Below are 26,651 nucleotides of genomic sequence, written 5' to 3' on the forward strand. Positions count from 1 at the left end.
GCACCACACAGAAGCAGATGGAAGCCTCTGGGAATCCACTGAATTCGTGTTCTACAGGGTTGTAATTAAGTTCATTTTTGGAGAAGGTTAAACAAACAGGCCCAGTGAGGTCATAGGCAGATGGAAGTGGGGATATGCCCGCACTCGCTCAGTGGGCACAGTGCTCCACATGACAGGCCCTGAGAGAGGCCCTCTGGGTGCTGCTCAGCGAGAGGGCGGAGAGGAAGGTTGTGTGTGGGGGGGTTAGCTACTGAGGGTTTAGCTACTGAGTAACACGGTTTTAGCCATGTTTTAAGTGTCCTCAGGAGAAGCAATACATATCATAGGAAGTGGGATCTAGGAAGTTACATACATTGGAAAACAAAGCTTAAGACACAGTGCAGCAGTAAGACCTTGATAACTGTTGCATCATATTTCCTGTAGGGCCTTGCTATCCTAATGGAAAAGTACCACAGAACTGAACCCTACAAACTATGAGGGCTGAGCCTGGAGGCCGCTCCGCTCGGGCATCACAAACCAATTGACTGATCTAGCACATTTTGACAGATGGCACAGAACCGTGACTCTCTCTGACTCTGACCCAGTGCAAACACCTCCGACATGGCCAACCGGGAAGGGAAAAGCTGCTTAATTGCAAAAAAATGACTTGGAGAGGGTGATTAGCTGATAGGCAGCCGCTATCGTACTAGAGTGACATAAGACCCTGTCAGTGAATGCAGGGAGGTCCGGATAATCTTTCCCTCCATAAAGGTGCATGGGGCTAATCCAGGCCGCTGTGCTGAGCTCTGGATCAAATCCTACAGGGAGTGTGGGAAGGCCAGCGGGGACTGCCAATGCTCTGGCCCTCTTCGTGGCCGGGGTAGCCTATCCCAGGGTGCTTTGCAGCAGTATAGGCATACCTGCTGAGAAGGGTCTGACTGCAACCCGCATCCAGGGAAACCCCAGGGAAGAACCGCTCAGGGAAGAACTGCCCAGGTTAACCAAGCCCCCTCTTGCTTCTCATTCTATTGGCTTCTGGCTACTTCCTCATTCTATTGGTCGACTATAGCATTGTAGCTAAGCCTAACCCTTTTCCTAACCTTAACCTCATTCTCAACCTGCTACGTTAGTTCTCCTCACCTGCTGCGTTAGTTCTCCTCGCCTGCTGCGTTAGCTTTCCTTGCGTGCTGCGTTAGCTTTCCTTGCGTGTTGCGTTAGCTTTCCTTACGTGCTGCGTTAGCTTTCCTCACGTGCTGCGTTAGTTATCCTCACCTGCTGCGTTAGCTTTCCTCACCTGCTGCGTTAGCTTTCCTCACCTGCTGCGTTAGCTTTCCTCACGTTAGTTCTCCTAACATGCTATGTCAACAAGAACCTTGGGCGGTTCTTCCTTGGGCAGATCTTCCCTGGACTGGACGCGGGTCGCAGTCAGACCTCATTGTGTCTGCTTGCTCCATAGCTCTACTGTAAGGACGTTGGATAGAGGGAGTGAGCTGGGATGCCAAGAAGCAGGGTCTCAGAAAAACTCATAATGAAACTGACTGGAATGGTTTTGCGTAACAGACTGCAATGAAGCTTACGATAAGCAATAGAGGTTTCTGGGTTAGTGATTTAATAGTAAACTCATCATGTAGACCCAGCAGTCATAGTAAAGAACTGTGTCCCACCGCTGCTTATCTAGGCATCAAAGACAAGAAGAAAGTTAGCGTTTGTGTGTGAGTATGTGTGTGTTTCAAAGGGATTTAGGAATTACAGTGCCTTCGTAAAGTATTCAGACCCCTTGACTTTTTCCCACAATTTGTTAGGTTACAGCCTTATTCTAAAATGTATGAAATTGTTTTTTCTCCCATCAATCTACACACAATAAACCCTTATGACAAAGCAAAAACAGTTGACATTTTTGCTAATATATTTTTAAAAATCGAATGGAAATATCACATTTACATAAGTATTCAGACATTTTATTCACGAGTCACGCAGCGGTCTAAGATACTGCATTGCAGTGCCAGAGGCGTCACTACAGACCCTGGTTCGATTCCAGGCTGTATCACAACCGGCCATGATTGGGAGTCCCATAGGGCGGAGCACAATTGACCCAGCATCATCCGGGTTGGTGTTTAGCCGTGGTAGGCCGTCATTGTAAATAATAATTTGTTCTTAACTGACTTGCCTAGTAAAAGGTTAAAAAAAATAACATACAAAAATAAGTGACTCAGTACTTTGAAGCATCTTTGGCAGCAATTACAGCAATTACAATTACAGCAATTACAGTTTTCCTGGGTATGAAAAAAAAGCTTGACACACCGGTATTTGGGGAGTTTCTCCCATTCTTCTCAACAGATCCTCTCGAGCTTTGTCAGTTTGGATGGGGAGTGTTGCTGCACTGCTTTTTTCAGGTCTCTCCAGATATGTTTGATTGGGTTCAAGTCCGGGATCTGGCTGGGCCACTCAAGGGCATTCAGAGACTTGTCCATAAGCCACTCCTGCGTTGTTTTGGCTATGTGCTTTGGGTTGTTGTCCTGTTGGAATGTAAACCGTCGCCCCAGTCTGAGGTACTGCGAGCTCTGGAGCAGGTTTTCATCAAGGATCTCTTTACTTTGCTCCGTTCATCTTTCCCTCGATCCTGACTAGTCTCCCAGTCCCTGCTCCTTATAAACATCCCCACAGCATGATGCTGCCACCACCATGCTTCACCGTGGGGTGCCAGGTTTCCTCCAGACATAACGCTTGGCATTCAGGGCAAAGACAAATCTTGGTTTCATCAGAGTCTTTAGATGCCTTTTGGCAAACTCCAAGCAGGCTGTCATGTGTCATTTACTGAGGAGTGGCTTCTGTCTGGCCACTTTACCATGAAAGCCTGATTGGTAGAGTGATTGGTGGAAGGTTCTCCCATCGCCACAGAGAAACTCTGGAGCTCCCTCTTGGTCACCTCCCTGACCAAGGCCCCTCAGTTTGGCCGGGGCGGCCAGCTCTAGGAAGAGTGTTGGTGGTACCAAACTTCCATTTAAGGATGATGGAGGTCACTGTGTTCTTGGGGACCTTCAATGCTGCAGAAATGTTTTGGTATCCCTCCTCCAATCTGTGCCTCGACACAATCCTGTGACCTCTGACCTCATGACTTGGTTTTTGATCTCATATGCACTGTCAACTGTGGTACCTTATAGACAGGTGTGTGCCTTTCCAAATCATGTCCAATCAATTGAATTTACCACAGTTGGACTCCAATCAAGTTGTAGAAACATCTCAAGGATGATCAATGTAAACAGGATGCACCTGAGCTCAATTACGAGTCTCATAACAAAGGGTCTGAATACCTATGTTATTAAGGTATGTTTATTTTTAATACATTTGCAAACCATATTTAAAAACCTGTTTACACTTTGTCATTATGCGGTATCGTGTGTAGATTGATGAGGATTTTACTTATTTAATCCATTTTAGATTAGGCTGTAATATAAAATGTGGGAAAAGTTGAGGGGTCCAAATACTTGGCGAAGGCACTGCACAAATAGAAGGAATTGAGTCTCTCTTTCTTCATAATAGCAGCAGAAAATTAGCAGAAACCTGAAGGAAACCTTTAGGAAACGGTTTCAAATTCAAGCGTTTTATTCTGTTTGTCAAGTCACATTCAAAACAAGGATATGACTAATGCAAGTATATTAAGAGCCACATTCAGACAATGATTCAATTATTTAATCTAATAATATTCTGCATTTTAGTATTCTGACAAAACATGCCTCGTAAAATAATTGTCTGGAAATTAAAGATTAAAAAAACTGAATGAATCTAGTTACTATAGGCCTACTTTGTCAATATAGGGTGTATAGGCCTATGAATTCCCAAATAAATTGGAATTATTTCTTGTTCATTAATTTAGTCAAAGTATAGTATAATACTATTAAAATCTAAAAACTAAGTTTTAGGTGAGAATAAGCATTGGTCTGAAGCCCGAAAGGAAATTCACGAGCACCACAATGTCTGTTCTACAATGCTCTACCAAGGTTTTCCAGCACACAGCTTTGACCTACTGCAGTAGCTATGTTGGTATTGTACTTGGAACTATATGTACGTACGTTGCTTTGGATTCAAACCTTCTCAAAACAGCCTAATTCATACTTTTAGAGATGCTTCCACAATAATGGGATGTGTACCACATACAAGGTAAAGTATTGAACTATTCCCACACCACACTAAGACATTATCCCATTCCACTACCTTTTCAAGTTTTTTATTTTTATTAAATGAAAGCAAGCTTTGCTTGAGACCATCAGGCTTAATTGAGCCAGCTGTTTTGTCTTGTAATAATGTGGTACATGCATGTATTCCCTAATCCTTTATTTGAACAAAACAGGTCATAAAGAAAGCTCCATAATCAGATTCTTTATTGGTCAGTTGGTGTCCAACATAACAGGTGTGTTGGACACAGTATCTCAGATAGAGCCTGTCTGCATTCCTGATTTCTGTAGCTGTTATAGCTTACCTGTGTAATATTGACTCAGAACCCCTTGTTTCAAACATGGACCTGTTTTATCAAATTGCTGTGCTGATCAATGGGTAGCTCATGGCTTATGTCAATTTACAGTTGTGTCTCCTTGAATTCATTGTTGCAATAAAGATGGTAATGCCACAATAATGCACATTTACAATAGGACAATGTGTAAAAAATACACTGAACAAAAATATAAAACGCAGCATGCAACAATTTAAAAGATTTTGTGTGTGGATTAATTGGCAGAGTAGAGGACCTTGAGCATTTCAGGTAAAATAACTCAATGATATTTTAACCTGCGTGTCGTGATTGCGTTTGGTGTGGGGGGGGACACAATAAATGTATGCACGATGGCACACACGCGCAGCCAGTTTGGGTTCCGTGTAAGCCACCTGTCTACACACAGTTTGAAGTACAATACCAACAAAGCTACTGTAGTATGTCAAACCTTGGTAGAGCATGGGTGGAATAGGAATTGTGGTGGTCTTGTGAATTTCCTTTCTTTTCCCGCTTCAGACCAACGCTTATTCTCAGTTAAAACAGTTTAAATTTCCATTTCCGTGGTTTTTACACCGGAAGGTGATTATGCAACATTATACAACATTGTAATTAAGCAATAAGGTACGAGGGGGTTTGGTATATGCCCAATGCACGCCTAATGCCTGGATACAGCGCTATTGGCCATATACCACGAAACCCTGAAGTGCCTTATTGCTATTATAAAACAGATTACCAACGTGATTACATGTATATAGAAGTAAAAATAAATATTGTCATACCCTGTGGTATACGGTCTGATATACCATGGCTTTCAGCCAATCATCATCATCATCATTCAGGGAACAACCACCCAGTTTATAATACAGCGTAACACAGCAATAAAAGTAAAGTAAACAATGACAGACAATGTAGTTCATATTTATTTAATATTAACAGCTGATTTTCCAGATGGAAGGAAAAAAGCTGAAACCCACTTATGCCAATACGGAGAAAACTGTAGAAAAAAATCCCTGATCTCTCTTAAGACAATTGAGCAAGCTCCTGGAAAACACACAAATAAATCAACAAGTACCCATGAACTATTTACATGAAAATATACCTTCAAGTTCACTGAAGACCTAGTACTACATTACCCAAAATTCACCTTGTTTATCACTAAATAACATTTACAACCAAATGTACACTCATCAGATAGTCAACTTTGTAAATACAATTCAGCGATGGCCACAATTGCTCTTGACAAGCCACATGTTTATGCAGGCTTTTTATTCATGGTCTCGATAAACATTGACGTCTCGATAAACAGCTGAGTAGTAGAATCAGGTGTGGTAGCACTGGGCTTGAATAAAAAAAAGCCTGCATAACTCTGTGGCTAATCAAGAGCAATTTTGATATTTCCTGCTATAGACACTAAGGAATGGGAAACACTTGTCAAATAGTAATTAGACAAGTGCAAAACTGAAGAAACATACAGTACCAGTCAAAAGTTTGGACACTCCTACTCATTCTAGGCCTTTTCTTTATTTTTACTATTTTCTACAGTGTAAAATAATAGTGAAGACATCAAAACTATGAAATACCACCTATGGAATCATGTAGTGAGCAAAAAAAAAAAAAGTGTTAAACAAATCAAAATATATGCTATATTTGAGATTCTTCAAAGTTGCCACCCTTTGCCTTGATGACAGCTTTGCACACTCTTGGCATTCTCTCAAACTGCTTCATGAGGTATTCCTTTGGAATGCATTTCAAGTAACAGGTGTGCCTTGTTAAAAGTTCATTTGTGGATAATCTTTCCTTTTTAATGCATTTGAGCCAATCAATCAGTTGTGCTGTGACAAGGTAGGGGTGGCATACTTTTACCAAATAGGGCTAAGTTCATATCATGGCAAGAACAGCTCAAATAAGCAAAGAGAAACAACAGTCCATTACCTTAAAAGACAAAGGTCAGTCTATACTGAACATTAATACCTTTGATAGTTTCTTCATGTGCAGTCGTAAAAACCATCAAGCACTATGATGAAAAACTGCCACTCATGAGGACCGCCACAGGAAAGGAAGACCCAGTGTTACCTCTGCTGCAGAGGATAAGTTCATCAGTGTTACCAGCTTCAGAAATTGCAGCCCAAATAATTGCTTCACAGAGTTCAAGTAATAGACACATCAACACCAACTGTTCAGAAGAGACTGCGTGAATCAGGCCTTCATGGTCCAATTGCTGCAAAAGAAACCACTACTAAATAAGATTAAGACGTACTTGGGCCAAGAAACATGAACAATGGACATTAGACCAGTGGAAATCTGTCCTTTGGTCTGATGAGTCCAAATTTGAGATTTTTGCATCCAACCATCGTGTCTTTGTGAGACGCAGAGTATGTGAACGGATGATATCTGCATGTGTGGTTCCCACCATGAAGCATGGAGGAGGAGGTGTGATGGTGCTTTGGTGGCGTCACGGTCAGTGATTTGTTTAGAATTCAAGGCACACTTAACCAGCATGGCTACCACAGCATTCTGCAGCAATACACCATCCCATCTGGTTTGCGCTTAGTGGGACTATCATTTGTTTTTCAACAGGACAATGACCCAACACACCTCCAAGCTGTGTAAGAGCCATTTGACCAAGAAGGAGAGTGATGAGCGCTGCATCAGATGACCTGGCCTCCACAATAACCCGAGCTCAACCCAATTGAGACGGTTTGGGATGAGTTGGACCGCAGAGTGAAGGAAAAGCAGCCAACAAGTGCTCAGCATGTGGGAACTCCTTCAAGACTGTTGGAAAAGCTGGTTGAGAGAATGCCAAGAGTGTGCAAAGGTGGCTACTTTCACGAGTCTCAAATATAAAACAATTTGATTTGTTTAACACTGTTTTGGTTGCGACATGATTCCATGTGTTATTTCATAGTTTTGATGTCTTCACTACTATACAATGCAGAAAATAGTAAAGAGAAAGACCCGTGAATGAGGTGCTCAAAACCTCAGCTACAAATGTCCTAAGTAATGCTGTCCACAACTGTCCAACTCCAGTAAAAGTGCACACGTCATAAATGGAAGTATAAATATGAAAACATGTGGGAGAACTTTAAGTATTGATAAGCAGCTTACACTTCTTGAACTCAACCATTTGGTTCAAATATACATTTAGATGTGTGAACAGTCATCCATAATAACCACAAATCGGTAAGGCGTTGCTTTCAGACTCCTGGAGAGTCTCAAAGCTGGTCTCTTCTCCGTTCTAGCAGGACGAACAATTGTATACACCACCACATTCACTGCCACTCCACTAAACTAAAGGCTCTTTTAAGAGCCACCTAATAAATGAAAATGTGTGTCGGTAAGGAGCTGTCAAAACTATAAACTCAATTGTCAAAATGTATCCTCTGGGAGGAAAACCCACAATCTTAAAATATACAGGACCTCTAGTCATTACACTACGAACCCCGTTCTAAAAACTTTGATTTGACAGACCATTTATATATGGACAGTCTTGAAGCGTTGCTTCTAAACCAATTTTGTTAGTTCATTTTGCTTGCTTGGTTAAAACATCATGCTAAAAAAAGTTGATTTGTGGAAAACAGACTCATTAATCACGTAGCTTGCCAAGTAAGCAAGCATGTAATTATTTTGACTGCGCACAGCATGGCACACAATTTAAGCAAGCAGAGGGGGTTTGATTCATCTGTCCTTGGGTACACTGGACTATGGCCCATCACATCATCGGGGAGGGAAGGCAGATAAAAACGCTTTATCAAAGGCAATCACTTTTGCATGTCAAAATACAGAATCCTACATGTGTTAAGTCAAATCAAGCTTTATACAGCACATTTCAGACATGAAAATAAATAAAATCTGAAATATTTACTACACAAACATAAGATAAAACAAAGACAAACTGATCAATTAAAAAGCACCCTAAGGAAAAGCAAAGCTAAAGACATATTTTAAAAAATATATTAAAACATGTTCACAATATTTCCCCCCAGCAGTCTATTCCAGAGGCTGGGGAAAAATAACTAAAGGCTGCCTCTCCATGCCTCTTGGTCCTAGGCTTTGGGACAATTAAAAGGCTAGTGTCAGAGGACCTGAGGGACCTACTGGCTACATAAAGATTAAATATAAATAGAATAAGTTATTTAACCTAGGCAAATCCGTTAAGAACAAATTCTTATTTACAATAACGGCCTACCCCGGCCAAACGCTAACGACGCTGGGCCAATTGTGCTCCGCCCTATGGGACTCCCAATCATGGCCGGTTGCGATACAGCCTAGAATCGAACCAGAGGCTATAGTGCCACAGCTAGCACTGAGACGCAGTGCCTTACACTGCTGCGCCATTCAGGAGCCCACAGAACTTAAAAGCATGTCTGACATGTATTGGGGTGTATAATCGTGGATTAACTTTACAATATATATATTTTTTTTAACTCACAGGCAGCGAGTGCAGAGACCTTAAAACCGATGTAATGTGTGTTCTCAATCTCGTCTTGGTCAGTACCCGTGCTTAATTACGTCACTTTTGCTGAGCCGACTTCGGACAGAGTGGGCACCTGGCTCAAGTCCAGGAGGTTGGCCCGGTTCCAAATCGACTAATCAAACCCCCTCAATGATTCTGATGTTGTTTTACCTGGGTGCACCATGTGCAGGACCCACACCTTCCGACTACTTTTTAACTTGTTGATGGCAACTTCAGATTTTCTGGGAACACACTGAAAAGTAACACGACACTTAATCAGTCAGCACAAATGTGGATTATAATGACTAGGCAGGAAAGGGAGCTGGACTGTATTCTCCATGTTTGAAACTATTCTGGACACTGGCAGCGCAACACAGGCTCATGTTCACATGTGCGTTTGGGGGTTCAACCATCATTTGGCCAGGGGGCTTTACTTGGCCCTTTGAGCTCTAGTGACTCCTTGTGGCGGGCCAGGCGCCTTCAGGCTGACCTTGGTCGTCAGTTGAACGGTGTTTCCTCTGACACATTGGTGTGGCTGGCTTCCGGGTTAAGCGGGCGGGTGTTAAGGAGTGTGGTTAGGCGGGTCATGTTTCTGGGGGCGTATGACTCAACCTTTGCCTCCCAAGCCTGTTGGGGAGTTAGAGACAATAGCGAAATTGGGGCTACATTTTTTTAAATCTAGGCCCTACAAACTTATTCAGTCTGAAAAGGTGGCAAGTCTAATTGTCACTTTATGTACTCAGTTGTCTAGTTCTTATACGATGCCTAGATATTGAGCTGGCACAACCAGTGTAAGGGGGCAATTACTTGTTCACACAGGGGCATTGGGTGTTGCGTAATTTTGTTTATGAAATAAGTATGTAATGGTTGTGTTATTGGTTCACTCAGGTTCCCTTTTTCCTATATTAAGTTTTGGTTGAAGATCTGATACCGTTCCGTGCAAAAGTAGAGAAAATTAGAAAAGGGGAAAATACTTTCATAGCACTAGCTATATGCCCCAGGGTCAACAGTTTTGATTCATTTCTAATCGCTCTCACGCACTCATTTTTGTCCGTTAAGAACAAACAATGTGCTACCTTTTTGCAGCATTTCTGACAATGCTAATATGTTTTCAGGCTAATCTGAGTTCTAACGCCCGGTGGTCATTTGCTCTGCAACACGGCTGCTTGCACCATACTACCAGTCATTAGAAGTGTATGCGAACAAACCTAGGCTGCTGTATATAGATAACTATATGATGGTATTCAATATGAGGTTAATCAATAAAATGCAAGCAGTTATTTTGATTAGCTAGGTAGCTAACTAGTTAATGCTACCTAGCTAACGTTAGCTTGCAAAGTCCAGCAGCTAGCCTCTCTAGCTAGCTAACACCAGTCAGCTGAAAGCTAGCTAGATAACAGGCAAATGAGAAGGTAGCTAGCCAATAAATGTGTTTTTGTTTTGATTAGCTAGCTAACTAGTTATCTAACGTAATGTTATACCAATCAGATGAGCTAATGTTGGCTAAGTAGCTAACCAACAAACAAGGAATGCTAGATGGCTATATTTTGCCAAGTATGACATTTATAAAGCCCTTTTTTACATCAGCAGATGTCCCAAAGTGCTTATACAGAAACCCAGCCTAAAACCCCAAACAGAAAGCAATGCAGATATAGAAGCAAGGTGGATAGGAAAAACTCCCTAGAAAGGCAGGTCCCTAGGAAGAAACCAGGCTCAGAGGGGTGGCCTGTCCTCTTCGGGCTGTGCCATGTGAAGACTAAGTACATGGAAATGAAGGCTAGATCGTTCAAGATGTTCAAACGTTCATAGATGACCAGCAGTCATCTAGCTAAGGTTTTTCATATAAGGCTAAAGTCATCATGTGTAAAATGCTCATCTAGACACGAGTGTAATCGTAGCACAAACATGATTGAGAACATCCTTAGCTGCTATGATAGCCAGTTAACGTTAACTAGCTAGGTAACGTTAGCCAACTTAAAACTGACGTTAGATAACGTGTATGGCAAGTTCATTCACCACAATATATCCTACTTTCTTACACAAGACATAGCTAGTTAATGTTAAGTTTACAACCAAACTTTGGGAAACTGCCACGCTGTTCATGTTAATTTGCATTGCACAGACCAAGCGACAGTAAGACAAGGTAGCCCGATTTTAGACAAGAAAAACACGAGTTATCTACACTACATTTCCTCAACTAAGAACAATCCAGACCACAGCCGAGAAAACAAATGGCTTTGTGAATAAACAGTAAGCTAGTTATGAACCGCATATACAGAGCTGTGAAAAAGTTTTTGCCCTCTTTGATTCTCTATTGTTTTATACTGAATGTGATCAGGTCTTCAACAATCTATTATTAGATAAAATGGAACCGGAGTTCACAAATACTTTTTATTAACAAAGTTATGCAACACCCAATTCCCCTGTGTGAAAAAGTAATTGCCCCCTTACACTCAACTGGTAGTGCCACCTTTAGCTGCAATCAAACGCTTCCTGTAGTTGTTGATCAGTCTCATATCGCTGTGGAGGAATGTTGGCCCACTCTTGCATGCAGAACTGCTTTAACTCAGTGACATGTGAATTTTCAAGCATGCACTACTCTTTTCAAGTCCTGCCACAACATCTCAATTGGGATTAGGTCTGAACTTTGACTAGGTTATTCCAAAACTTCAAATTTGTTCCTTAACCATTTCCATGTAGACTTGATGTTTTGGGTCATTGTCTTGCTGCCCAGACAGATGGCCTGACATTCTCCTGTAGAATTCTGATGCAGAATTCATGGTTCCTTCTATTAAGGCAAGTCTTCCAGGTCTTGAGACAGAAAAGCATCCCCAAACCATCAAATCAAATTTATTTAATTAGCCCTTCCTTCTTACATCAGCTGATTTAAAAAATAAAAATACAAAATGTTTTATCTTTATTTAACTAGGCAAGTCAGTTAAGAACAAATTCTTATTTTCAATGACAGCCTAGGAACAGTGGGTTAACTGCCTGTTCAGGGGCAGAACGACAGATTTGTACCTTGTCAGCTCGGGGGTTTGAACTTGCAACCTTCCGGTTACTAGTCCAACGCTCTAACCACTAGGCTACCCTACCTCCCCATATCATATCTCAAAGTACTGCACAGAAACCCAGCCTAAAACCCCAAACGACGCATGCATAGAAGCATGGTGGCTAGGAAAAACTCTAGAACGGAAACCATCACACTTGACCATTGGTATAAGGTTCTTACTGTGTAATGCAATGTTTGGTTTTCGCCAGGCATAATGGGACCCATGTCATCCAAAACAATTGTTTGACAACCCTAATTTTATTAAACTAGGCAAGTCAGTTAAGAAAATATTTTTACCTTGTCAGCTCGGGGATCGATCTAGCAACCTTTCGGGTTACTGGCCCAACGCTTGACATTTGAATTTAACACCGAGCTTCAACCAAGGGCTATAATAGACACGACAATAATGCATGCCAGTCTCGCTTGGCCAAGCAAGAGCTTCTTGTTTTTATAAGAAACATTGTTGAAAATTCCTAATTGTTTGCAGTCAACTTACACACACGCTACAAGGGGTCTTTTCACAGTCCCCAGGTCCAGAACAAATTCAAGGAAACAAAGTATACAGAGCCATGATTGTGAGAAACTCCCATCTCATATAGCGCAAGTGGACAGAAAACCTGGTTTCCAAAACAAATAAACACCTCACTGCAAAACGCTTCTCCCCATGTGACCTGCTTTTTGTGTGTATGTATAACAGAGATGCATACACTGTTTTAATGTATGTAAATTGTAAAGTATTTTACCTGTGATGTCTCTTTGCTTGTGTCTGACCCTAGTAAGACTGGACACCTGGAAGACTAGCCGTCGCTATTGACGTCGGCTAATGGGGATCCTAATAAAATATACAAAAATAAATAAATCAAATATGAATCGTCACACTCAGTCACCATGTTGGCGTTAAACTGTGCACAATAAAGGAGTGGATTTACAGGTAGGCCTACCTAGATTCACTTTGCCATCTGATATGACTATGTATAAAGGATCCAAAGTCAATATTGGAAAGACTTTGCTGAACTCCACACTGTGAAAAGGAGCGTTGTTAACGATTAGATTATGAGTCAACGCAGCCTTCATAGTTCACCATCATTTATGGCAGAACCAGTCAGTGAACACATTCCATAGAATCATCCAAACTACAGTAAATATACCCAATCGACAAACATTCCATTTCGAAATACAATTTAGGCTACTCAATAGTGTATGTCATGGTTTGGTAAGAAGCGAAAGTTAAGCTATTGGTTAAAGCAGCCCAATGGGCCTTACAAGCAAATCAGTACGTTAAATTCAGATGAGTCAATTAAAACAATTTCGCTTTTCAGAAAAAAATATTCAAGTCAGCAATGAAAGGAAATGTTAGACTTACACTTTATAGGCCCATTGTCTTTGACATTAACATATTTTAGGTGCTGCCGTATTTCTCCATGTCCCAGCTATTCCCAACAAAATTGCATAAGTGAGTAACTAGTCAGATACCGGTGTATTTAGTTAAGCCTAAATAGTCATGGGGGGAAAAAAAATAAAAATGTTCACCGCAACCAAAGTTAAAAGGAAAAAAAAATCCTATATTTCGATAATTGGAAGATATTATGCTGATCATTAAAGTTAACAGAATTATACAAAACAATAATTGGGCTATGCAACACTATACAAAATCTAAATGAACGTATATTTATTTACTAAAATTAGTGTTTGCAGTAGGCCTATTTTAAGTGGAAGAGATTATGAAAACTTGAGTTACACAAGACCGTGTTCATCCGTCATGTTTGAGTTCTCATTAGTCACACTTCGTTAGACCCATCGCATAAGATAAATCACTTTGCTTTTCAATGTCCCACTCATTTCATTCTGTGAAGCGGCATCTCCCATGATACCTGACAGATTTCACCCATCAAACTCACGTCACATCCCCTATCGACAAGTACTCATCAGGTGGCTCATACCCCACACAATCACCAAAACACACGGACTCAGTAATCTTGTTTCGTACAAATTTATTCATCATTTAAGAATAGAGGATGGTCTTAAAATAAGTAGAAACGTCAGTTTTAAATAAAACCTCCTGGCCCATGATATGGGTTAACCTGACTAAAAAAAATGTCAAACAAAAATGGAACATTATAACATTAATAAAAAAAAGAAATACTATAAATAAAAACTTGCACCCCACAGTCTTACATTTCATTAAAACCTAGGTCATGAAGAAAAAGACTACAAAGATTTGGACACAGCCGACACTGACATTCTACAAATTAAGTGTAAACACGTATGAACCAACTCTCAATCCAGCTTTTCTGAAATACAACGCCTCTTCACGAGGCCAGATGCCCTTTTCAGAGAAAATGATGGCATTATTAAAATAGAAGTCCAATTCTTCTACAGAAGTTGATTGCTTATAAATCATGATAAAAGCCTATTTGCAATGCAATTTACTCTGGTGGACTGAACACTCAGTTTCAGTCCAGGATGTCGTTTTAAAATGCTTTAAAATGGACAACTCATTGAAATAAAAAAATCAAATGCATTATTGTTTTTTTAACTACTGAACGGCGATTATTTTAGCAATCAAAATGTTCAAGTATACGAAGTACTTAAGTTTATAGTCATTTTTTCAAATGTGGGTTAGGGGTAGCGTTCCGTTCACGCCAGTCCCCGCGGTCTGATAGTGCGGATGTACACTGTGTAACCGACTGGTCTGCAGGGACGGGTGATCCGCGCTGTCGCCACCGGGAGGCAGGTACATGCTGATCATATCCCTCAGGTCCCCCAAACACGCTCTCTGGGAGTGAGAAGTAATCGCCGGAGGTGGTGAGCTCGGCTCGGTCTTGCACACGGAGGCCATGGAACCCAAGCCCATGGCACTGGAGGTTTGCTGCGTGTATGCGGGGGACATGCTGTACGTGGATGCTGCGTTCATGTAGGTCTGCGCCGAGGACATCATGGGGTACTGGAGCCCTGCCATCTCATACCGGTGCATCTGCTGAATCTGTGGGCTGTGATGCTGAGGGTAGGCCAACTGGTCCTGCATGAGGGAGTACGCACTGTTGGTCCAGCCATTCATGTGAGCATAACTGTCCATCCGCTGTCCCACCGAGACGCCGTTGTTGACAGCGTTGGCACCTGGCGCCAGAAGTCCTCCAGGCAAAGAATACTTGTCTTTCTTGAGCAGGGTCTTGGTCTTCCTGCGGGGACGGTATTTGTAATCCGGATGCTCCTTCATGTGCATGGCGCGCAGACGCTTGGCCTCGTCGATGAAGGGTCTCTTCTCCGCGTCGGTCAAAAGTTTCCAGTCTGCACCGAGCCGCTTGCTAATCTCAGAGTTGTGCATTTTAGGGTTTTCTTGTGCCATCTTTCTCCGCTGTCCACGGGACCACACCATGAAAGCATTCATAGGCCGCTTCACCCGGTCCTGGTCGTTGGCACTGTTGTTCTTGTTGCCCGCCGCTGAACCCGAATTGGACTGCGGGAGTGGGCTCTTGATCTCGGTTTCCATCATGTTATACATTCGAACGGCTTTGAAATGTTCACTCTCAGGCGTGGATAAAGTTCAACAAAATACCATCAAAGACAAGAGAGATAGAAATAGTACTGACCAGTCTCATGTGAGGGAGAAAAAAAAAGTTGTCAAAAGAAGCTCAGGCAATGTTAGTTTGTCAGGTGCTTCCAATTTCTCAGTGCTCATCAGTTCGCTCTGAAACAGAACTCTGCAAACTTGTCCGCCAACCTCAGCTGTTATTAGTTCCCGGGTCATGTGATTTGGATTGACAGCGAAACAATGCGTTGCTCCCGACCAATCACAGCACGGCTTCGTCTACCGAATTGAGTTGGACAGTGCTCTGGTTGGAGTTGTAGAAGGAAAGGGATAGATTCAACTTTATACATAAAGAACATCTTATGTAACAGTTAAATTAGATTAAAAAAAACTAGGTGGTTCGATCCCGGAATGCTGATTGGCTGACAGCCGTGGTATATCATACCGTATAGCATAGGTATGACAAAACATGTATTTTATTGTCTAATTATGTTGGTAACCAGTTTATAATATCAATAAGGAACCTCTGGGTTTGTTGCGTCATGCATAAGAACAGCCCGTAGCCGTGGTATATTGGCCATACACCACACCTCCTCTGGCCTTATTGCTTAATTATAGTTAATCTGAAGTAATTCAAACAAACTATTGAGATGTTAAAATGTAAGTTACATCACATGCAGGAAACATTTTAGAAAATGGCTGAAATCTTACTGAAACAAACTGAATCATAGCCTATATAGGGTTTTAAAATGAAACGTATAAATTTGATGGAACGGATCAAGTCGACAATTCAAGTCACCTTGAACATCAAATATCCTTATCCTAATAGTTAAATATATAGGTTTGAGTTTGTAGGTGCTGTAGACATGACTGATCATAAATAAACCATTTATAAAACTCTAGCAAACCATGTCATTACAGACGTAACTTCATTTGTTAGCGGTCTTGGTAAAGAAAACGGTGGAAATCAAATAATCCCATTCAAGTGGTGACTGGAGGCGGGGTCCCTATGCCTGTATAGATAGACCTATGAGTGCAAGGCAAATATAGAGGCAGAAAAGTCCCTCTTTAAATATCAAGATGATATCTTAGAATTGTAGATTGGCATCTATATAACTTGAGGTTCCTGTATGAACGGTTTTTGTAAATACCATTTCAATTGCAGCCAATGTCAGACAACAAACAATTTGTTAATATATTGAAAATGTGTGTGCTTGTCATTTTCAAAAGTGGAATTTATCATGAATTGAGTTAGAATTTATTTATTAAATTAACATATTGACAAAAAGTCCGATTAATCAAAACAGCATGACACAGAAGATGTTTTAAATTTAAATGTGGGTTACTTAAAATAAACTGCACAGCGATTGTGCGTAATTGGTACAATATTGGATTAAATGTTTTTTTTTACCATGTCCATCGATGTTTGCAAATGCGGATTCACTTTCTATTTCTCGACTAATTTTGGTTCATCTCAGTTGCCAATTCTCAAAACAGCCAACATTGGGAATGGTACAGAGGCGAAAGATAAAAACGTGATACATCAACGACCTCTTGTGGAGAAAACTGCTTACAGCCTACCTCTCAAGACTTTGTTTTGAAGGAAGGGTTGATTGCTGCTCTGAGAAAGTTAATATATATTTACGCTACTTCGTCGTAAAATTCGACAGCTCTTGTGCGTAAAACGTTTTCACTCTGCAGTGCTAATGGTTATTAATATGGTCACCGCAAAGACCCAAAACACACGGTTCCTGTTTAGCAGTTGAAACAGAAGTGAGATTTTCTCCCAGCCCTCGGGAAAACTTGACACCTGCTAATGACTACACGCCATCAAAAACGTCCTAAATGAACACCTCCGCCACTCAATTTTGAGCACCACAGATCTGGGAGAGATTAAGGATTTTAAATATTAACGAAAAGGAATTCTGCACACTAATGACTTCACTATTAAATCTAAAGAAGTTCCAAATGTCTATGTTTTATTTCAGGAACCCATCTAATTTATTGAAATCATGGGTAAGAACATTTTTGCATGTGAATTGGATTTCAAAATCGAAAGGGGAGATTATTTGATATCAAAACTTTAAATAACCTATTGTCACCTCTTTTCAACAGAATAGCATACGATTTACAACAAAATAATTATTAAGGCTTGAAAATACACAGGCTTGACATTAAATAATATAATCGATAGTCCATGTACCCATAACAATATGATGTAATAAACAAGTCATTTTCTTCCTTTATTTAACTTGCCAAATATTTATTTTCAATTACGGCCTAGGAACAGTGGGTTAACTGCCTTGTTCAGGGGCAGAACAAGGGATTCAATCTAACAACCTTCCGGTTACTAGTCCAACGCTCTAACCACTAGGCTACCTGCCGCCACACCCAAGCTGATGATGTTGAAATTTTAGGGGGATATTGCATTTGATTTAAAAGCCAAGTGCAGTCAAAAACGTGATTTCCCCATGTTTTATATATGTTTCCACACTATGAGGTTGGAATAATTACTGGGAAATTGTCAAAAGTATGATAATACCCTTTTAGTGTAAGAGCTGTTTGCAAAGACCACCTGAAATTTCAGCCTGTTTTGGTGGGATGGAGTTTTGGCCTGCTTGGTGACTTCCCTGGGTGGTAGATTAGTTAATAGACCAATAAGAAAGAGAGTTCCAAGCCTCTGTCAATAAGAGCTAGTTTTCAGTTTTCCCCTCCCCACTCAGGCCACTCCCAGACAGTCCTAGCAAAATTACTGAGAAATTGCTGTTTGCTAAGAAGCAATTGTAGTTTATTTTTCACAATTTTCATTAAAAACCATCACAGTGTAAAGTACTTAATTGTTACCCAGAAATGATTTGATATTGAGATACAAACGGCTGCATTGGACCTTTAATACTTTTAACGAATGGAATTCACTTTCAAAACATGTCTCTCAGAGAAAGAGTAGCCTACATTGAATTTAGTTGAAGACACAGTATTAATGTAAATCAATACCATAGAAACGCAGTTCAACACTTGCTATCCAGCTCATATAACAACATATTGATTTACCTAGACGTTAATCAATTGAAAAGCTTTGTTGATTGATCCGCCATCAACAGAGCACAGGACTTGTCGCTAACCTCTAATTAGTGCTTGGGTTAACCCATCTAATTCAGAAAGCAGTTATTTGTTTATCTGTCAAGATTCGCAAACTTATCCGCTTGTAATCTTCTTATGGAAATCGACCAGACAGCGGGAAAGGGAAAACTCGAAGTTACCCGGGGTACGGTAATGAGGGCCTCTGTGCACCTCATTTCCTAATTAACGAAAGCGGAGGGCGAGGAGGACCACCAGCAAAGCCTGCCAGTGTTCGGCCTCAGCGAGCTCCATGCCCCTCGGGCCCCATGGCCTGTAGCGTCACGGCTTGCAGAAACACACTGTTGAAAGTGTTTGGAGGAAATGTGTGTATGTTCATGTATGCAGAGTAATGTGCAACCAGCATGCAAACAATGCCAGTTGAGTTACCATATCTGATATTAGCGTATTTCTGAACAAGCCCTTTATTTTAATTTGATTAACTTGTCATGCAACACCAAGGGATGCAGCAAATGAGTGACAAATGAAAATACTATATTTTTAATCAAGTCTTATAAAGTATACACCAAGACACACTAAAGCCTCTTTCGATAAACTGCATCAGCCCCCACAGAAGGCCTCTCAGCAACAATTGGCCAAGAGCTCCCATTCATTGACAGGAACAAGCTTGGGCAACCCATCAAGTCATGTTTCTTTTATAGTCCAATGTATACCATTTTTTTAAATAAAAATGATTGAATAAAAACGTATTCCTCAAATGAAAGACTAATACATTTATGACCCATCATGTTGAATAATCTCTATTTCACTCCTGATCTGAATCGTATTAATGAGCAGTAAATAAACAATATGGAAATTGCAGAAAGGCCCGCTATCGCATATCCGCACAATATGATAAGAGGATATATATAGCCTACTAAAAAGTATATAATGAACAACGTTATTTGCGCAGGGCTTCAGGCGAATTAAAATTAATTCTAATTCGGTCTAATTGACACAAAAGATGCATTAATTCCCCCATTGAAAGGGCATGCAGTTAGTCTGCACAATGTCCCTATGCAAGCTTACTGAATAGGGCTTTTGGTCAGAGAAATTTAATTCAGGACGGACAATGTGCTGGAAGGCGCATGGTAAACTTAATATTCTATAATATCCCCACTGAAATAAATCTATTAGACAAGGCAGTGTATTTGTTTTATAATTTGAATAAAGACTATATACTGATTTAAATCCCCCAATATGAATAGAGAGAGTTATCTGTGGTATTTAACTAGCCTTATCAATAGACTGATTCCTAAATAACAGTGGTTTGGTTGCTGGCTATAGGCTTTGTTGGCATACATTTAAAGAGAACACGTGCGGTTAGAAATGCGAAACGGATCCCCACCGTTCTTTATTTAATCCAAGGGGGAAAACTATCATTTTGGCCTGGGAAAATATGGACATCCCCTCAAACAGACTATAAACCATTGCGTTAGATGTCCATTTAAACCCCACGGCCTCTGGAATCAATAACTTTTTTGTTTCAGCTCAGTGACTGCGGACAAGGCCTTTGCGAAACAGTAATTAACAAAGAATGGGTTTTCAATTACAGCCACAATAGAGACTGTCTCATTAAGATTTGCATGATTTTTGGACCAGGAATGCAAATGAAGATGCAATTTACACACGGTCTGCTGTTCCCATTGTGTCAGTGTAAATGGTTGCGTCTTCCCTCGTTTTACCACAGGTAAAATAATATGCACGGGTCACTTCAAGGAAGGGCAGTAGAGCGGGGTTACTACCCTCATTTGTTGTAAAAGTCGTAACATTTGAACGAACTCATGCTCCTGTAGATATTTAATGTTATTAACCGCATGCCTTGCTGCATATCTATTTTAATGTGTTTAATGTCTGTATGTAATGCAAGGTCATTACTGACTGTGGAATCATTTTAGCTTCTAATCACATTTCACCAGAGATTACATAATGTGCTAATTACATTGACAAAATGACCATAGCTTTGAATCACCCAAATTAATGATTTTGCAAAGTTAAATAATCATGAATATATAATAAAAATACATGTTCTATGTCTATGAATAAAACTAAAGGGCATACATTATTGTTAATTAATTTATCAAATATTGTTAATTTATATGTATTATTCTTATTCATATTTTTGTACAGTATATTTTCAATCGTCTGTTTATAGACTGTTATTAAGACAATAACGTGCCTTGCTTAATAGCCTATGGAACACCAAAGGTTAAGTGTCAGTGACAGACTACAAGATACAAACATTTTGCGGTTTATGGCTAACGATGAACAACATCATCACTTCCGAATTATTGACTGTTTAGTAATCCTAACGATATATATCACACTAGTTCCATCATGCAGCAACTTGTACATACATCCCTGTAGCACATCAAGTAGTTGGACAGTGCACTATTAGCAGTGATTCATTTGTTCACGGTTAATTGAACATTTATCCATAACGTTAGCACCATTTCGAAAAACAGTCTATGACAAGGAGTTTAAGCCGTCTATAAATACATATTTAGGAATATGTTAGCTCCATAAAAGAAAAACAAAATAATTTGATTTCAAAATAAAACACGCTAATGGTGGAAGAGGGGCTTGTGTGTATAGCATCACTGCTCTCAGTGCATCCTCATAGTGGGTGTAAAGGAGGGCTGGGGGAAGTGGTTTTCATGACAAGCTGAGTGAGTGTGAACCAGAGAATGCTGCAGTGGCAGTGGATGTGTCCTTCACCGCTAACTGTCTCTGCACCCACACTTAAACTCATGGTTCCTTCATAGCAAACCTATTGCCATGTAGTCTGGCCTAATGAATCGAGAGAGATGGGGAACGGAGAAGGGGGGTCTATTCAACTCACTGTGTGTTGGGTTGTGTGACTGTTAGAGCATAATTTCTTCCTCTAGGACCTACCATGTTGTTGAAAGCCATGTTCGTGAGTCAGTCAGTCATTAAGACAGAGGGCCTGTCCTTCATACCTTCAAAGAGAAGAAAAACAAGCATTCAGAACAGAACTCATTTCCCTTTTTCACAGGCAGCCAACAAGCTTTAGTGTTGTGTCGTCTGACCACCAGGGCTAATGAAAAGGTCTTGCCACTGCTTCAGATGAGTCATTTGGTGTGTTGTCATTGCACCGATGAGGCTCAGCTCAGCTCTCAGCACTCACCACCACCACCCAACTGGCCACCTTGTTGGGCCCGCTGGAATGTAAGCGTCTCAATTGAGCTGAGAAGCAAAGACAACATGCAACATGTTATTTCCCCCCTGTAGCTGTTTGTGAGGAATGCCTGAAATAGAGGCCCCCCCCACCCCCAGCAGCCCAAGCATGTCGTTGCTCATTGTGTTCCAGTGTGAGGAGGGCCGGGCCACGGCTGCTGACACACAGAGACCCCGGTGTAATCTCTTTAACCCGTCACTGTCATCAGCAGACAAGGCGTGACCACCCAGCACTCTCTCTGCTCCATCTCACTTAGCCAAAGAGAGTGTCCTGAGGCTCGCCACCTTGGGATTTATAGCTCTTGCTTGGTGTCGTACTCGTGGTCGCATCCATAAACACTTTTTCTCAAGCACACCCACCGACTCGCCTACTCACCGATACACATCCACACACTCACTGAGAAGACAGCAGCTCACCTTACAGACACAAGATGCAGTCACTTTTGAGCTACAACTCTCAGGCCCAGTGGAGGCTGCCTAGGGGAGGACAGTTCATAATAATGTCTGGAACGGCGTAAGGGAAGGGCATCAAAACATGTGTTTGATGTATTTGATTCCATTCCACTGATTCTGTTCCAGCCATTACCACGAACCCGTCCTCCCCAATTAAGGTGCCACCAACCTCCTGGGCACAGGTCTAAATTTAGTCAGGCTGTAGCAATAGCTGCTTCCTCGCTAGAAGAGGTTATTTTAAATTACTATGGTGAACACTAAAACATAATGGGTTGTTTACTTGTCTTTTTAGAATAGATAACACACACTTAATGTGTGAATATGTTGAATAGACTTAGTCAAGGCAATGATAGGCAATCATTTTGTGATGCCTGAAGGACTCCTTAAGTAAAATGTGCATTTTATATAAGGGTTATTGACCAATGTACCTCAAAGCTTTAATGAACATATGTCACATAAAAAGGGCATTAGAAAAGAAGCATTTTAAATGAATATACGCTTTCAATTTGCTCCCTGGAGCACATTTTAAAACAATAATCCCTTACTTTTAGTATGGACAATTAAAAAAACATCCATAACAGCACATTTGGTATATGGTGCGTTAAATTAAAAATAAAAAAAAATACTGAAATACCCAGAATTATTAGATTGTGACCATTCAAAGCAAATTTTGATTCAGTTTTAATTAAGCAGAAAATGTAATATGTTTTTTTCTACTGAGCCACTGAGTCAAGCTGGCTGTTATAACAATTCATTGTTTTGAAATGAGGATGTAACATGACTACTTCTATGTTTGCATGAGAGGAGATTCGGTTGCTGAGAACTTCCTCAACTGAAAAGGCCCTCGTATTAAAATGTGTTGTAATCTCTATCATCTCAATTGACCCAATGGGCCAATCACCTCCATCCATCTCCTTTCTGTATTACCTGTAGCCCTGTATATGTGGTGGTCTGTAACCTCTTGGATTGCCAGTCAATCATATTTGCACCTTCGTTTTTTTGAGAGGTTCTTGGAGGAAACTTTTAATGGTTCAATGTAGCAAAGGGTTCCTTGGAGGAATCCTGGAGTGGAGGCAAGGCTTAGTAGGGGCGTGGCTTTAAGATAGATATTACCATGAATGTGATTTCTGTTCATCTGTTCTGCTGTATATGTTCATGTTGAACACTGACAGTTTTGTAGCTTCAATTCTGGTTAGAACCTTTACACAGGGGTTCGTCGAATACGCTTTCAGAGGGGGATCTTGAAAGACCATTTTCAGAGAGGTTTTCTCAAGGAGCCTCCGGTGTGGCAACCCAAAAGGTTCTTCAAGACACCTTAACTTCTAAGAGTGTACAGTATGCTTAATGTCATTGTTCAACCCCAGGCTGCTGAGTTCATAACACAATACTCTGTCTGTCTGCAGGCTGATGATGCCATCCTGTTTAGTGACGTTGACGCTTGTAAATCACCTTTTATGAACCACCTCTGTCTACTCTACATTATCATTTTAAAGACTGTTATTGCCTACTGCATCGCTAATTACAGCACTCATTATTTCTCGTGTATCTTTTGAATCATTGCCATGTTCTACAGTTCCCCAAAAACAATAGAAACGTTCTCCTTTTTTTGTTTGGGAGAAAGTGCTGAAGCATCATTTTCTTTCTTTGCGCCCTGCCCTAGCAAGCGGCTGGCTTTTGTTTTAGACATAATTGAGATCCCACTAATCTGGCCCCTTTAAAAAAAATTAAGCAGTCTCTTTGTCGAGCCTTCATTAGTTTAAGATAGTATTGTGAGAATGCGCAATTAATTTTCAGAGTGTATCTTGAATTAATTAAAAACATCCAATTTTGTAATATGATTAATACCATGAAGTTATCTGTATTTTCCCCCCAAAAATTACATATAATAGGAATACTTTGTGCATTAATTGCATAAACGGAGGCTTTTACAGTAGCCAAAGCTGGTTGAGGTAATTACAAAATGTAATTTATTATATGTTTAAGAGAGAAACAAACAAGTATAAATTGATAGATTAATCATGAGCGTCATTAAACCTAATCTGCGAGTGATTTGGAGGAAAATGACAAATCTCTGTTGCGCACCAAGCACTTGATAATGGAGATAGTGGCCATACATTTAGTCTCAGTCACGGTCTCATTAAAAGAGGCATAATTTAATTAAGAGTTAGCCATCGCCCTCCAAATATATTAATTACCTTGAGCGTGACGAGATGCGTTTGGGTGATTACTGGTGGTTTCATTACAGACAGTGTTCTAAATTGAGCCCAAACTAAGGTGGGGAAGTAGGAGTGTTGACAGGATAATGGATGGCCTGGCCTGAGTCTGAAAGGAGTGTGCTGCTGGTGGCACCTTTCCTGAGGTAACGAGGAGTGAGCTGAGCTCACTTTGAGAGGTGAGACAGAGGACTGTGCTGCCGGCTGGATCTCCAGAGGTAGCAAGACATCAACTCACTCACTGCCTTACCAGGGCCTATAAACATGCAGCGCATTGGAAAGTATTCAGACCCCTTTACTTTTTCAAAATGTTGTTACATTACAGCCTTATTCTAAAATGTATTAAATCGTTTTTCATCAATCTACACACAATACCCCGTAATGACAAAGCAAAAACAGGTTTTTAGACATTTGGGCAAATTTATGAAAAACAGAAAAAACACATTTACATAACTATTCAGAACCTTTGACAAAAATGTCTAAAAACCAGTTTTTGCTTTGTCATTATGGGGTATTGTGTGTAGATTGATTAGGAAAACAATTAATTTGATCAATTTTAGAACAAGCCTGTAACGTAACCAAATGTGTGAAAAGCAATTGAACATGGGCAAAGTCTACATAAACAGTAAGGAACGTCTGGAATGAGGAGAAATCTTTTTGGGGAGTTTTAACACGGAACATTAGAAAATACAGCTACCCCCTCAAAAACACACTTCCCAACACATGCCCATTACATCAGGACTGACACCATTCTGGAAAATAAACAGACCACAGGAGGCTGGTTGCACCTTCATTTGGGGAGGACAGGATCGTGGTAATGGCTGGAGTGGAATCATTGGAATGGCATAAAATATATCAAACACATGGTTTCTATGGGTTTGGTCCCATTCCATTTGCTCCGTTCCAGATATTATTATGAGCCGTCCTCCCCTCAGCATCCTCCACTGAAACAGACAGGATCAAATCACACTTACGGGACATTAGGTTCTGTATATTACTGACAGAGAACATTGAATGGAGGAAACAGGCTTTTAGGAGTACTATCAATGTCTAGGAATAGACTTACTAACGTATCTATGGTCCAGTACTGGGTGCTATAATCCTGATGGTTTGTCCTGGTGTGCTTTGTGACACTACGTTCAGAGCCAGTGTCTTTCACTTGTACAGGGGATTGAATGAAGAGGATCTCAGTCAGAAGGGCACATACACTATATGACCAAAGGTAGACCTGCTCATCGAACATCTCATTCCAAAATCATGGGCATTAATATGGAGTTCGTCCCCCCCTTTGCAGCTATAACAGCCTCCACTCTTCTGGGAGGCTTTCCACTAGATGTTGGAACATTGCTGCGGGGACTTCAGCCACAAGAGCATTAGTGAGGTTGGGAACTGATGTTGGGCAATTAGGCCTGGCTCGCAGTCGGCGTTCCGATAAATCCCAAAGGTGTTCGATGTGGTTGAGGTCGGGGCTCTGTGCAAGCCAGTCAAGTTCTTCCAGACCGATCTCAACAAACTATTTCTGTATGGACCTCACTTTGTGCACGGGGGCATTGTCATACGTAAACAGGAAAGGGCCTTCCCCAAACTGATACCACAAAGTTGGAAGCACAGAAAAGTCTAGAATATCATTGTATGCTGTAGTGTTAAGAGTGCCCTTCACTGGAACTAAGGGGCCTAGCCCAAACCATGAAAAACAGCCCCAGACCATTAGTCCTCCTGCATCAAACTTTACAGTTGGCTCTATGCATTGGGGCAGGTAGTGTTCTCCTACCATCTGGCAAACCCAAATACGTCAGTCGGACTGCCAGATCCATGCTTCAAGATTGTTTTGATCACATGGACTGGGATATGTTACGGGGTTGCCTCTGAGAATAACATTGACATATACACAGACATCAGTTCATCAGGAAGTGTATACCCAAACCAACACAACTTGGATATATGGCAGCATTAGCTAAAAACTGAAAGTGCGAACCACTGCATTTAACCACAGCAAGGTAATTGTTAATATGGTTGAATTCAAACAGTGTAGTTATTCCCACCGTAAGGCAATCAAACAGGCAAAAATGGCTCAGACATGAGATGTATGTGGCAGGGTCTGCAGACAATCACGGTGTACAAAAGGAAAACCAGCCACGTTGCAGACACTGACGTTTTGCTCCTCGACAAGC

At 40.9% G+C, this 26,651-nt stretch overlaps 1 long non-coding RNA gene and 1 pseudogene across 1 annotated transcript in view; both read right to left on the bottom strand.

Moving 5' to 3' along the window:
- Positions 1-26,651, bottom strand: part of LOC139391208 (uncharacterized) — a 123,296-nt gene that overhangs the window by 89,922 nt on the left and 6,723 nt on the right. Inside the window, exon 2 of the long non-coding RNA XR_011629570.1 lies at positions 21,512-21,576. This is a non-coding gene — a long non-coding RNA (uncharacterized lncRNA). The remainder of the gene's footprint in view (positions 1-21,511; positions 21,577-26,651) is intronic.
- Positions 13,965-15,529, bottom strand: LOC139391064 (transcription factor Sox-3-like; annotated as a pseudogene).

Source organism: Oncorhynchus clarkii, chromosome 31, assembly GCF_045791955.1.
Source record: "Oncorhynchus clarkii lewisi isolate Uvic-CL-2024 chromosome 31, UVic_Ocla_1.0, whole genome shotgun sequence".
NCBI lineage: Eukaryota > Metazoa > Chordata > Actinopteri > Salmoniformes > Salmonidae > Oncorhynchus > Oncorhynchus clarkii.